Below are 12,259 nucleotides of genomic sequence, written 5' to 3' on the forward strand. Positions count from 1 at the left end.
CATGCCAAGCTGTAAGAATGACTAATAATATGATAAACTAATCAGAACAACAAGAGAAATTGCCATCACTTTTGTCCATTTAATTCAGTAACCTGTATCTGACTGTATCAACTAACAGATGCATCAAAGATGAGTGCAAGAAACCCCACAGTAGACAATTGTGGTCGAACCTGATCTTCAGAAAAGTTTCTCCTTAATCTCTGTTACATATGGCCTGAAGTATGAGGGTTTATAGCCTTTCCTAAACATAACTCTAATGCTGGACATTTACTTGTACTATATAAATGTCTAATCCTTTTCTGTATACAGTGACCTGAAGAAGAGCTCCATGTAAGCTCAAAAGCTTGTGTCTCTCCTCAACAAAAGTTGGTCCAATAAAAGATTCTCTCACCCACTTTTTGTGTCTAATCCTTTTCTAAATATTGTTCAGCTCAGTAATCTCAATATTGTTTAGGAATGAGTCTGTCTTAAGTTATGTTGTCAGGTGTTTGGGGCTTTTTTTTAGTATTTGCAGGTGTCAGTTTTGAATTTGTTGCTTTCCAATTTCACTGAACATCCCACTTATTCCTGGATTGTGAAAAAGGATAAATAAGAGCATTCAGTTTATCTTTTCTAGGCTATTTGATTGTATTGTATACTTCCGTTACATCACCTGTCATTTGTTTCCTCTCTAAACGAAGCAGTTCTGGTCTTTCAATTCCTCATCCATACAAAATCCTACCGTGATCTAGTCATATTCATCACACATGTCTGAATTTCTGTTTCTGCCACATTGTTTTGAGGTAGGGTAACTAAAACTGAACACAGTATTCCAAGTAAGGAGAACTATAGCTTGATGTAATGATGTTATGTTCTCAGTATTGTTCTTTCTTTATGCATCCCAATGTATTTTCTTTTGACAGTTGCTGTAGAGTAGTGGCTACTGTATCCCTTTCAGGAGTCTGATTTTTCTCCTACGTACCCCAAGTTTCACCTCCCTTAAAAATTACTTGATTACAAATCAGACATAAAAATACAAAAAAAGTCACAGCCACACTATTATAGAAAAATTGCTTACTTTCTCATTTTTACCATATAATTATAAAATAAATCAATGAGAATAAAAACATACTTACATTTCAGTGTATAGTGTATAAACAAGTCATTGTATATGAAATTTTAATTTATACTGACTTCACTAGTGCTTTTTATGTAGCCTGTTGTATAGTTAGGTAAATATCTAGATGAGTTTAAGTACTCCTTGGAAGAGCGCTGCATACCCCCAGGGGTACCCGCAGCCCTGGCTGAGAACCACTGCTGTAGAGCACATTGAACTGATCATGCTGACACTTGTGTCTTTCTCTTTTTTTTTTGCCCCTTCATTATCTTGCATTTTGTCAACAACAAATTTCATCTGATCTGGTGCTGCCCATCTACCTAGCTTTGTTAGGTCCCTCTGACATTCCTCATAGTATTCTGCAGGCTTGACTAAACTCCAGAATTGTGCCACCTGAAAATTCTGCAATATCACTTTTCACGCATTTTACAAAGATAATTTAAAAATTGAACTCCAGTCCTTGTACAGAGCCTCATGTCACCCTACTTTAACCTTTTACCATATTGAAAATTGGTCTTTCATTTCTATTTTTTATTTCTACTTTATGGCAGTATTTTACCTATCAGAGTAAGCTACCCCAGAGAGTTTGCAGATCATTTAGAGTGAAACAAACAGTAGTCATGTAGTTACCAAACTTGTTCCGTGTTTCTCTAATTATTTCATGGACTTCACATGAAATTACATCCCTCCCTTCACATACGGTTCTTAATGCCCCGTCCCTCCCACACCCACACAGACACACATCATGTACAATGTATTTCTGTTTGGGCTAACTGTAGGATTGAATATGAGAATTTGGCTTAAGTCCTTTGGGACACCACCCTAAGAAAAATTGAAGAGGCGTGTAAAGCCTTAGTCAAGCAGTAATGCAAATCACATACTGCTGCTGAAGCCTTAGAGGCAGGGTATGCATTGGTATGTTACAGAGATAACACCCCATAAACGCAAACAAAAAAAAATGCTTATGTAATTAGTGGATAAACAGTTTTTGTGAATGAGTTCAGACATTTTATATAAAGCTTACCACATAATGAGATCACTATCTGATTTTTTTAAAATATAAGCTTAGCTATGCCAATTTCTACATGAGTAGCAAAAGCCCAGTGTACATGGTTGTTTTAAAATGTAGAAATAAAGACCAAATAGCCATTTACAGTGCTTCTGGCATTACTACCAATATTTTTCAATTGTCTAAAATGTAAATCAGGCACAGGCAACCAAATAAAACACGGTTAGGTAATGAATTCTCAAAAAGTTGGCAATTGTTAGGCTTAGAAAATTTTTAAAATAAATGCTCAGTTCCTACTTTAAAGTGTGTTTGTGGTCTTAAAATTGACTATAAGCTACTGCACAAGTCTGCTTCATTTAAAGACAAAGTTAAAATCATCAGTGAATATGTGTCAGGGTGAGATTGGAATCTTTCTAATAGCATCCATCGGAGCCACTCGTGCCGTATTCTCCTCATACTCCTGTATGAGGGCATAAAGGGCAGGGCAGCTGTGACCCTTCATCAGTTCCCTCTTACTGCCCAGTGTAGGGAGACAATCTGGTAAGTTTCCAACACGTTTGTTCTTAGCTTCAGAAAAACCTTCAAAACTCTTGTGATTGATTGACAGGACTGCTGTGAATGATACCAACCTGTCTGAACTGAATATTGGACCGGAAAAAGAGCTCTGTGGTGCTTGAAAGTTTGTGTCTTTAACCAACAGGAGTCGGTTCAATATGAGAGATTACCTCACCCACCTTGTCTCTGGACTGAATACAAACCCTCTTGTACAGGGCTCGATATGATGGATTCAAACTTGCAGGCTTAAATCCCTGGCTTCTTCTGTGATGGACTAATTCCAGTGAAAGATTGATACACCGGGGCCTCTTCTGTTTAGGAAAGTCCCATATAGAGAATGCTAGCAAAACTCAGTAACACTGACCTGCCCAGGTATAGCCATATGTGCTGGGAGGGTATAAAGAGAAAAAAAAACAATTGCTGAGTAACAAAGCAATTCTTTTATGAGTGATCCATACGTTGTTTCCCAAACAGAAAAAAGATTATTAGTAGAGAACCTGTAATACTGAACTGATAAGCCTCCCTATTACTTAGGGTTAGAATTTTGGTGTCTTCTTTGATTCCTCTCTTTCCTTCACACAAAATCAAAACCTTTGTTAAATCCTATCATTTTTTCTTCTATGATATCTCTAAATGTAGCCTTTCTTCCATCGTTACCACTCAGACTCCTGTCTATACTTTAGTACCTTATGCAAGAAAAGCTGTCAATTCTTAGCCCTGGTCTACACTACGGGGTAAAGTTGAATTTAGCTGCGTTAGGTCGATTTTAAAATGAATGCGTCTACCCAACTAATCCCGTTCCATTGACCTAAAGGGCTCTTAAAAACGACTTCAGTACTCCTCCCCAGCGAGGGAAGTAGTACTAAAATTGACCTTGCAGGGTTGAATTTGGGGTAGTGCAGATGCAATTCAACGGTATTGGCCTCTGGGAGCTATCCCAGAGTGCTCCAATGTGACTGCTCTGGACAGCATTTTGAACTCCGATGCACTAGCCAGGTACACAGTAAAAGCCCCGGGAAATTTTGAATTTCATTTTCCTGTTTGGTTAGCGTGGCGAGCTCAGCAGCATAAGTGACCATGCAGTCCCCCCAGAATTGCAAACGAGCTCCAGCATGGACCGAAAGGGAGACACTGGATCTGATTGTTGTATGGGGAGAAGAATCTGTGCAGGCCAAACTCCGATCAAAAAGAAGAAATACTAATATACATGCCAAAATCGCACAGGGCATGGTGGAGAGAGGGTACAACAGGGACACACAGTAGTGCCACATGAAAGTTAAGGACCTCAGGCAAGCCTACGAAAAGACAAAGGAGGTAAACAGTCGCTCTGGGTCAGAGCACCATACATGCTACTTCTATGATCAGGTGCATGACATTCTAGGTGGGGACCCTACCGCTACCCCACCACTGTCCGTGGACACCTGCAAGGGGGGAGTCTCACATAACAAGGAGGAGGATTTTGTGGATGAGGAAGAGGAGGAGGAGAATGCGCAGCAGGCAAGCGGTGAATCCATTCTCCCTGGCAGCCAGGACTTTTTCATCACCCTGGAGCCAATACCCTCCCAAGGCGGGATCCCTGACCCTGAAGCCGGAGAAGGCAGCTCTGGTGAGTGCACATATGTAACTACAGTACAGCGTTTAAAAGCAATAGTGTTTAATGTTTGATTTGCCCTCAAGAATTGGGATGCATTCACGGCCAGTACAGCTACTGGAAAAGTCTGTTAATGTGTCTGGGGATGGAGCGGGAATCCTCCAAGGACATCTCCATGAAGCTCTCCTGGAGGTACTCTGAAAGCCTTTGCAGAAGGTTTCTGGGGAGGGCTGCCTTATTTCACTTTACCACACCAAGCCAGTAGCAAGTAGTCTGGAATCATTGCAGCACAAAGTATGGCAGCGAATGGTCCTGGGTTTTGGTCGCATTCAAGCAACATTCGGTCTTTATCTTTCTGTGTTAACCTCAGGAGAGTGATATCATTCATGGTCACCTGGTGAAAACAGGGGAATTTTTGTAAGGGAACAGTAAAAGGACTCCGTTCATGCAGGGTTGTTTACGCTTGGCTAAAAGGGATCATCCCGGAGAATAACTATGTGGCGGGCGGAAGGAGGAAGGGATCATCCCAGAGAATAGCCATGGGGTGGGAGAGGTGATTCTCTACTAGATTATAACAAAACAAAACGATGTAAATTGCTGTACTTAAACCTTCACAGTTATGAGAAAGTGAATCTATACAGGTGCAAATAGTACAGTGTTTAAGCTGTAACATTTTATTTAATTGGCATTTGGCAGTGCTTAATACACACAGGAGGTGTGTGCTGCACATCCACCCAAAAACCGCAACACCTCCTTTTAAATGTGAAACCCAACCGGCATAGCTTGCTATGGGAAAGGATGGCGCTGCAGTTTGAAACCATTCCCACATGTTATGAAAGTGTAAGAAGCCAACCTAGCGTACCAAAAGGCTTAGCATGGCTGCCTGGAAACCAAATTCTGTTGCCCAGCCATGTGTGATGCATCACCATACCAGCAGGCGCTCAATATAAAAGGCAAAATGCGACCTTGTACCTAAAGCACATGTATTGTCTGCTGTGAATTGCTTAATTCACTGTGAAAGAGTCTCCCTTTTGTTCTCAGAAATGTATCATCTTTAATTTTACTCTCCCTTTTTATCTCCCCCCAGGTGCAAATGTTTCTCTGTCTCTCAGGTTATCACAGATTAGAAGGCAAAAAAACCACACTTGTGATGACGTGTTCCGAGCTCATGCAGTCATCCCACACTGATAGGGCACAGCTTAATGCATGGAGGCATTCAGTGGCAGAGGCCAGGAAAGCATTAAGTGAGTGCAAAGAGTAGAGGTAGGAGGCAATGCTGAGGCTAATGGGGGAGGAAATGGACATGATGAAGTGTCTGTTGGAGCTGCAGGAAAGCCAACAAGAGCACAGACCCCAGCTGTATCCATTGTATAACTGCCTGCCCTCCTCCCCAAGTTCCATATCCTCCTCACCCAGATGCCCAAGAACGCAGGGGGAGGCTCCAGGCACCCAGCCACTCCACTCCAAGGATGGCGCAAGCAACAGAAGGCTGCCATTCAAATACTTTTGATTTGTAGTGTGGCTACAATAAGCAATGTGGCCTTGTCCTTCCCTCCTCCCGCACCCCACCCCACCCGGGCTACCTTGTCAGTTATCTCACTTTTTTTTAATTAATAAAGAAAGAATGCATGGTTTCAAACCAATAGTTACTTTATTTCCTTTGCCAGCTGTGATCGAAGAGGGGAGGGTGGTTGGCTTACAGAGAATTAAAATGAACAAAGGGGGCGGGTTTGCAGCAAGGAGAAACACACACAGCTGTCACACCATAGCCTGGCCAGTCATGAAACTGGTTTTCAAAGCCTCTCTGATGCACAGCGCACCTAGCTGTGCTCTTCTAATCGCCCTGGTGTCTGACTGCTCAAAATCGGCCACCAGGTGATTTGTCTCAACCTCCCACCCCACCCCCCACCACAAACATCTCCCCCTTACTCTCACAGATATTATGGAGCATACAGCAAGTAGCAATAACAATGAGAATGTTGGTTGTGCTGAGGTCTAACATAGTCAGTAGACAGCGCCAACGAGCTTTTAAACGTCCAAAGGCACATTCTACAACCATTCTGCACTTACTCAGCCTATAGTTGAACTGCTCCTTACTACTGACAAACCTGACAAAGATCTGACAAACTAGCTCAGTGGTTTGAGCATTGGCCTGCTAACCCCAGGGTTGTGAGTTCAATTCTTGAGGGGGCCATTTCAGGATCTGGGGCAAAAATTGGGGATTGTTCCTGCTTTGAGCAGGGGGTTGGACTAGATGACCTCCTGAGGTCCCTTCCAACCCTGATATTCTATGATTCTATGATACTGTCCAGGCTGCCTGTGTACGGCTTCATAAGCCATGGGAGCAAGGGGTAGGCTGGGTCCCCAAGGATAACTATTGGCATTTCAACATCCCCAATGGTAATTTTCTGGTCTGGGAAGTAAGTCCCTTCTTGCAATTGCTCAAACAGCCTTGAGTTCCAAAAGATGTGAGCGTCATGCACCTTTCCCGGACATCCCACATTGATGTTGGTGAAACATCCCTTGTGATCCACCAGTGCTTGCAGCACCATTGAGAAGTACCCTTGCGGTTTATATACTGGTTGGCAAGATGTCCGGTGACAAGATAGGGATATGTGTTCTGTCTATCACCCCACCACAGTTAGGGAACCCCATTGCAGCAAAGCCATCCAGTATGACCTACACATTTCCCAGAGTCACTACCCTTGATAGCAGAAAGTCAGTGATTGATTGCATTGGCTACTTGGATCACAGCCGTCCCCACAGTAGACTTGCCCACTCCAAATTGATTCCTGACTGACCGGTAGCAGTCAGGCGTTGCAAGCTTCCACAGGGCTATTGCCACTCGCTTCTCAACTGTCAAGGCAGCTCTCATCTTGGTATTCCTGTGCTTCAGGGCTGGGGAAAGCAACTCACAAAGTTCAAGGAAAGTGGCCTTATGCATGCGAAAGTTTCACAGCCACTGTGAATCATCCCATACCTGCAACACTATGCGGTCTCACCAGTCTGTGCTTGTTTGCCAGGCCCAGAATCGGCATTCCACTATATCAACCAGCCCCACTGCCGCCATGATGTCCCAATTGCCACAGCCTGTGCTTTCAGGAATGTCTGTGTCCATGTCCTCATCACAATTGTCCTTGTGCTGGCGTCCCTTAGCCTGGTTTTGAACATACTCCAGGATAATGTGTGAGGTGTTTACAATGCTCACAACAGCAGCAGTGAGCTGAGCGGACTCCATACTTGCCATGGAATGGCGTCTGCACGGGTAACCCAGGAAAAAAAGTGCAAAACGATTGTCTGCCGTTGCTTTTACAGAGGGAGGGGGGAAGGAAGGGGCAACTGATGACATGTACCCAAAACCACCCTCAGCAATGTTTTTGCCCCATCAGGCATTGGTAGCTTAACCCAGAATTCCAACAGATAGCTGTGGGAACTGATAGCTACCGATGCTAGCCATGGTATTGAGGACACACTCCGCTGACTTAATGCGCTTAGTGGGGACATACATAATCAACTGTATAAAATCGATTTCTAAAAATCAACTTCTATAAAATCGACCTAATTTTCTAGTGTAGACATACCCTTAGATAATACAATAACTATAGTATCTTCTTATGGTCTCCCCTCCCCTGATACCTCTAACTTTCACGCTCTCCTGATCTCATCATATATGTCCCTTTACTCCTTCTTTAATAAAAAATTAGTTCTATTGGAAAGTAATAAATATGCACCATTGTAACTAGCTACAATAAGTATAGCACTTTGATGATATTCATGTTCTGAAGGAGTTAAAGTTTTCAGCACATGCTTCTCTTTTATCTTAATATTTTGTAATTATGCATCCCAACTAGTAGCTATTAGCCTAATGTGGAAGCAACGTAAGTGACAACATTTGTATAATGCACAATATTTTTTTTCAAAGGAGTTTTGCCATGGAAGAATTTGGCCCACTTCATCTGAGTTTGGGGCTAAGTTGTAGTCCTTGTTTGATTTAGGAATCTTATATAAGAAAAACAGTAATACATCCTTAACCTATATGTAACAAGGTTATCTGCATTAACTGCATATTTGAAAACTGGAAACCAGATGTTCAGCTATTCTCTCTTGTTGGCATTGATGCAAGTCAGTTTTCCCATGGAAATGGTGTAATATACTTTTGTAAACTAGCAAGATTAAGTTGGCTGGTCTCTTTTCTTCCAGTAGACCAAAACAATGCATCCAGCTACCACCAGTAAATACGAAACCAGTGTTCTGCCACATATAAGGTATGTTCCTTTCCACCACCACCCCCCACCCCCAATGAGAACACCCAAGTAGAAGGACAGGTAGCCACCAAAGAAATTAGTGTAGGTGATTTTCTGTGCATTAGGTACTAAAACAAACTTCCAGAGCCCTTTGATGATGAAACACTCCCGTCAAAGTGCTGAGCTCCACAGTTACAGCAGCAATTTTCCCTGTTTCTCAAATCTGTACACTGACTTCACATCGTCCACATCAGGCTTCTCATCATTACCTTAAAGGCTTTATGCAACTCCACACCTGTCTGCATCTATTTTCTGACTTCCAACACATGGCTGCACACCCTACATTTGCTTCAGGCACTCTAACACTTTTTTTTCCTTTATCATTTTGTGACACTGTACCTTCTTCTACCTCCCACTCAGTACAGTAACCCATTGGCATTTGCCAACACATTCCCTCATCTTCATATCATCTGGGTTTTATTTATTTGGGGGGCAGTTCAATACCTGAATAAATTGGATAACTGCAGAGACTAGCTTATTAAAGAATTTATATCTTGTGTATGTGTGCTTTAAATTATGTGACGTGCCTAGAAACTGAGTAGGCCATTGGAAAAATCAAAAGAAACAAAATTAAAATGCTCCCATTCCAGAAGGCCTACATACTTAACATTCAGACACAGTACAGTAGAGTGCCTGTGTTTTAATACAAAGCACAAAGTATTAAAACAATACTAGTTTGTATTTTTTTATTATAAACTCTTTAGCATCTGGATCTTGTCTTCTGTTTGCTGAGTTATTTATAGCACTGTAAAACATCACATACAGTGATACATAAATAATAAAAAGAAAAGGAGTACTTGTGGCACCTTAGAGACTAACAAATTTATTAGAGCATAAGCTTTCGTGAGCTACAGCTCACTTCATCGGATGCATCCGATGAAGTGAGCTGTAGCTCACGAAAGCTTATGCTCTAATAAATTTGTTAGTCTCTAAGGTGCCACAAGTACTCCTTTTCTTTTTGCGAATACAAACTAACACGACTGCTACTCTGAAACCTGACATAAATAATAGACACACTGTCTAAGGTGGTAGGTCTAATGCTACATCTGTGTTAGCTCTGTGGCTGCATGCCTGTGGGTAATCTGTTTGTTGCATTCTTGAGCAGGCAAGACAACAAAAAGTCCTTCCCCACCCCCACATGCCCCCCAAGAGTTTCAGGAGACTAAGCTTCTTTATTACCATAACCTGCTAAAAAGAACTAAGCAAGTAGACAGAGCAATTAGATAGAACAATGGATACAAAATTAAACTCACTGCCACAGATTTGTTCAGACAGGGTTGCCTAACAGAGAAAACAGAATCCTGGTGTTGCAGCCTCACTTTTACAGAACAGATAGATTTTTTTTTTCAGTCAGGACATTCTTTTGAATATGTATTTTTAAGGTAGGTTCCATTTTGGGTTAGTATTTTAAGTTGCTGTATCAGCTGAAAACCAGTCAAGTATCTTTTAAAACAAGCCAAATGCAATCAACAAGAACCTGTTCATCGAGTTTCTGTTCAGTGAAATAAGTATTGTATCACAGAAAGAAATATCAAAAAAATAAAATACACTAATACGGTATTTACAGCTGAAATGTAACACACGACAAGTTGGACATTCAGCTGCTCAGACCTGTTGTTCTCAATGTAATAATTTATATTATTCTGTATAGTATTAACTATACTGCCATAAAGAGACACTTTCAGGTTAAAGAATAAGTTATTAAATGGAGTTACTGAATAATTCTACTTTCAATATTTATGCAGTCTCTTTTGTTTTTCATTTTACTTGGATAATGCAAACAGATTAAAAAGAGTTCACTGGAAATTTGGGAGGAGGATTCCCATGAAAAATTTAGACTTTTTGTGCAAAAAAACCATGAAAGCCTAAAATTTTGGGCGGTTAGATGAAAAATCAAGATTTTCCATGGAAAGCAAACACTTTCCTCAAAAAAATTATTTTGTTGGAAACCCAATTTTCTGTTGAAAAACAGTTGATGGAAACTTTCAACCAATCCAATTGAATAATACTGTCCTTCTACCGCACCTCTAGCCAATGAGCTCACTCAGCTTTACAAACATTAAAGAATAAAATCTTCCTAACACCTTGTGAGGAAGATATAGTTTATTATTGCTTTGAGGCAGAGACCATTTTTTACTTTCGGTCTGTACAGTGCCTAGCACAGTAGGATTTGGGGGCATGATTAGGGCTCCTAGAGGCTACATTAATACAAATAAATAAATAAATAAAATAAACCAGGTTCGCCTCTGTGCTTAGAAGTGCCTTGTTCTGTGAGTATGACTTTAAGGAAGTGCTGAACCCTCCCAATTTCCGTTGAGATCAACGAGAGCTACAAGTGCTCAGCACTCCTGAAAAGCAGGCATCAAGTGACTTCCCAGAGAGAAAATTGACTAGATCTCTCTAACGAAACCCACATTGCCTGATTCTCAGTCCTGTGCTTTAACCCCGCCTTCCTCTGCCTCATCCTAGTTTGAACTATTCATGTGAGTAAGGGTTTGCGAAATGACACTCTTAGACTGACTTTTTTAATAATCAATGTTATGCTACTTCTTATCCAGTAGCACAATGCCTCAGTGTTTGGAATGCAACATTTACAAAGTATATTTTGTTTGATTTTCATTTTTTTTTAAATAGCTGCTGTTAAATTCAGCCATGCAGCTGCACAACTGGTGAGATCAGTGGGCCACTCACTTCTCATCCTGGTCCTGCCACTAGGTTGCTGTATAGCATTGAACAAGTTATATGAACTCTCCTGTACACAGATGCTTATAAGGAAAGTACCTCCCCAACTATAACTATGTATTTTAAGAGGTTTTCATATCTTATATTTTATAATGTTTTCATTTGACCTGAGCACCTTGGGGTTGGGTATTTCTGGGTGTATTACTGATAAAGTTATTGGGCCAAATTAATCCTCACTGTAACTCTTTTGACTTCACTATACTACAGATAACTATATCCCATTTTTATTAAACTATTCAAAGTGAACACACCTATAGATACAAAAGAAAAAACACATTAACTACAAAAAGACTGAACTGGTTTGATCAGGTTCATGCAACCTTCCCAACTGCCCAACTGCTGTTGTGTTAATAACACTATCCTCATCTCTAAAGTTTAAAAACTATTTCAGCCCAAGGTTGGATTGCTATAATCTCAGGAACTCTCCATTTGCAATATCTAGGTGTTCCATCCTCTCCACATGAAATGATACCTGTGTTAGGTATTACATTTCTTCATGTGTTACATTTCTTCATACAGTTTATGACTCCCAGGCTGGCAGGAGGCACCACCAAAAGGAGATAAACCACAACACAGAACCAGATCCTATAGAGAAAGATTATGTACCAGCTCTTTGGCTCATGTTCCAGCTGTTTTGTGCTGTAGCAGCAGACCAAAACAGCTGGATAGCTGCCCTAAAGAGTCCGGCAAGGATTCCCCCAAGATAAATCATCAGCTGGTGGAGTAGTCCTTATGAAAGTGCTCCAACTGATATAATTTACAGCATCCCTTGGGCTACTCTGTGTTGGAGGGAAACAGTCCACAGAATAGATTTGAGAGAATGGAAAAGTTACTGAGAGTCATCTTCACTTCCAGCCCAACCTCAGCTGCAGGAGCATGACATAGGGACAGCTGAGGGCTTGACCCCATATGCTTCATTTTACAGCTCTGAGTGCATCCACTGAGGTAGATATAGTCTTTCT

The sequence above is a fragment of the Dermochelys coriacea genome, chromosome 4 (assembly GCF_009764565.3).
Source record: "Dermochelys coriacea isolate rDerCor1 chromosome 4, rDerCor1.pri.v4, whole genome shotgun sequence".
In the NCBI taxonomy this organism is placed as follows: Eukaryota; Metazoa; Chordata; order Testudines; family Dermochelyidae; genus Dermochelys; species Dermochelys coriacea.